Genomic DNA, 3520 nt, shown 5'->3' with positions numbered 1-3520 from the left:
TTACTGGGATATTATTTTAACCTCCACTATTGACTTTTTCAAGTCTTTTAGCATGAAATCATTTCCCTGTATAATGAAAACTTAATTGTTCCTACAGAAATACAAACCACTGGATTTTGTGAAGTATTTCTCAGTGTGCCGAGGAAATGGTCACTGGAAATTGGTAAAGTGGTCAACTGATATTAGGCAGGTGTAGGGGTCTCCCACTAACCTGCTGAAGCCAGCATATTTTATTCAGATGTCATTGGCACTGCCATATGCAGGGATGACACCTGGCTCTCTTAGCATGCTAGTGGAACTGTCCATTTCCATCTGAGACACATGGACTGTTCCCAACTCTTCCCCTGTTCATACTTGTGCTTCTCTCTCACTTGGTGCATGCTTGGCACCTTGATCATGAACATGCTGAGAAGGTTCTTGCTTGACAGGTCATAGCTATGCAATACTGCTGGGTATCATGATACAGTAATTTGTATGTGTGTACTGTAATCATACAAACCCTCAGGTGGTGCCTTGTTTGTCCAGAAGGCCTAATGTGTTCATACATACAAAGGGTTCACACTCAAAGTTGCACATTACAATAACACTTAGCCTTGTAGCAAGCCACATACACAAGATAATGCAGACACTTGGGGTGTTCCTGGTTCACCCAAGACTCCTGATGAGAACATGAGTATTCATCTCCAACCTCATCTAATTCGGCTTAAGCCGTCCGTATGGAAGGATGAGAAAGTGAACCAAGATTCTGAGTGGTTATGAGTCAGCCTCAGTCCATGATTCAGAAATTGCTGCTGCCAGTTCCAATCATTCATGTCCACAATTCCCAGAGTGCTCACTGCGACAGACTGATGTGTTAGCCTCTCTTAAGGAGAGGACCCACCTCACGCTTTCAGGAATCTGTTAGGACCTAAGGTTCCATCTCCTTCAAAACCCCTTCAGGCAGAGTTGGAACAGTTTTTTTTCACTCCTCTGTAAAACCCATCTCAACAGCGCATAGCCTAAGGTGCAATCCAGAGGTGAGATAGCTGGAACAACTGCTGCGGTCACTGATTGCTTGTTGTGTCTTAGATCAGTTTAACAGTCTGATCTGAGGTAGAGGAGGTTTCCTACCCTCCAGCAGATCAAGCAAGCTACTTTCCCCACCACTGACAAGCCAGAGGAAGTTAAAACATAGAGGATGCAGAGGCTACTCCCCTTCAGGGTGATTCAAGTCTGCAGGCTGACAAATGATCATCCCTAGAGAGATTACAACAAAAAAGATTCTTCCTTTTCAAACACAGTCAGGAGTATTAACATGGCTTCCTTACAGGCAACATCGAACTTTGGTTGAACATGCCTGCTGACTTTGCCATCACTGAAGTTTCACTTGTAGATGAGACAGCAAAATTCTAGAGGTTGATGGTGTAAGGAGGTAAGGCACCTACTCTCCTCTCAGACCAAAAGTGCAACTTATGGGCAAACTTTAAAAGACAATGTCCTTATGTATACAGTACTATGTTCTCCCAACAAGTTTTGGCAGAGATTAGTCTCAATCAACACAACAGTCTTGGTTCCTCTTTACACTGGAGAGCTCTGAAGAGTAAAATTGAAGCAGCTGTGAAGTAGAGGACTTCTGATAACCAGGACCCCTTGATCCATTGGGAAGTCTCCTTCAACGCCTGCAGGGGGTCAAAGGGGACTACTTCAAGCCTCTGGGGTCAGCCACCTTCTGTGTCCAGTACTAAGAATATGAATATCATTAAAACACTAAATGTCTGAGGAATACTGCAGGAAGGAAAAGTAATTGAAGATTCCTGAATCCTTTGGAAACAAATCAGGAATGAGGTGCCTGGAATATTCACTGGCAATAATTTAAGCTAAAATATAACTAATGGGTGTGTTGTGAAAAAAATGATATTTTTATAATAAAATAAGGTTTTACTTATACTTACCTGGTAGTTGCATATAGCTGTCGTCTCTGACGTCACGGCAGAATTTTAAATTTCGCGCTAGCGCTATAAACACCTAGGTGATCCCTCTACCAGCGCCCTCTATAGGTAACAAGGAACTATCCCAACAATGTTCTAGAACCCATTAAGTTTTATGCCCCTTTGACATGAGAGGGGAGGTGGGCGGGTTTACTCATGTAATCTACCAGGTAAGTATAAGTAAAACCTTATTTTATCATAAAAATATAATTTTTACTTATAGAACTTACCTGGTAGTTACATATAGCTGATTGGCACCTTTAGTGGAGGTGGGACCATGTCAGCCACATACATTGTTAGAAATTAAAACATGAATTTTAGTTCCTTACCTTGCAGGATTGCTGACTCAGCAGTTACTGCCTCTGTAGTCTGCTTATCCCTCGATTGTATAGACAGGATATAAAGGATCCGGGTGTCACATACAATCTGTTAGTACTTGCCGTAGAGGACAACGCCGTGATGGACAAGACTTAGTATGCCCTTGCTCTGGGCGCAGTACCAAATTAACAATAAGGGATCACCTCTATCACCATAATATTAAAAATTAAAAACTTTCAACCACAAAATTAAAAAGACTAGGTACTCCTAAACCATCAAACATAGTACCTACAGACGACGCAACCAAACCCAATTTCCAACATCAAGGAGAAAATGTTAGTCGGATAGGATTGCCCCTCTTTCTCCCTCACCCACCACCGTGTCAGTAACTACTAAACGTCCTAAGGTACTGCCATTGTCAAAATCTGTCTTCAATTCTGACAAGTAATGCGATGCGAAGACCGACTTACATCGCCAAAACGTAGAATTCACAATCTTTTGCACTGAGAGATTGTGCCTGAAAGCTAAAGATATAGCTACAGCTCTTATCTCATGTGCTCTCACTTTCAGGATTCCCGTGTCTGAGTCCTGACAATTCCCATGGGCTTCCGAAATAACTTCTCTTAAGAAGAAAGCAAGAGCATTCTTGGAAAGTGGTCTTGTCGGGTTTCTCACAGAACACCACAAGTTCTCCGAAGAGCCCCTGATTCCCTTTGTTCGGTGAATATAGAACGTTAAGGCTCTCACCGGGCACAACAATCTCTCTTGTTCTCCTTCTCCCACAAGATCTGAAAGGCTCTTAATGCTGAAAGACCTAGGCCATGGTCTGGACGCATCTTCGTTCTTCACTAAGAACCTAAGAGAGGAAGAACATACAGCTTTTCCTTGAGCGAAACCAATAGTTTTGTCCAAGGCATGAACCTCACTCACCCTCCTGGCTGTTGCGAGTGCTACTAGAAAAATAGTTTTCTTAGTCAAATTTCTCAACGAGACATTTGCCAAAGGTTCGAATTGATCTGAACAAATCCATTTAAGAACGATGTCCAAATTCCATGCTATTTGTTTAGGAACTTTCGTCTTCAAGGTATTAAAAGACTTAAGTAAATCCGTTAGATCCAGATTGTTCGAGATGTCTAGACCTCTGTGCTTAAATACCGACACAAGCATTGATCGATACCCCTTAATTGTGCTCAAAGACAATCCTTTGTCCTTATAAAGGGATAGCAAGAACTTCG

Source organism: Macrobrachium rosenbergii, chromosome 6 (assembly GCF_040412425.1).
Source record: "Macrobrachium rosenbergii isolate ZJJX-2024 chromosome 6, ASM4041242v1, whole genome shotgun sequence".
NCBI lineage: Eukaryota > Metazoa > Arthropoda > Malacostraca > Decapoda > Palaemonidae > Macrobrachium > Macrobrachium rosenbergii.
The sequence above is the reverse complement of the archived record's forward strand: the minus strand, read 5'-3'. Positions refer to the sequence as shown.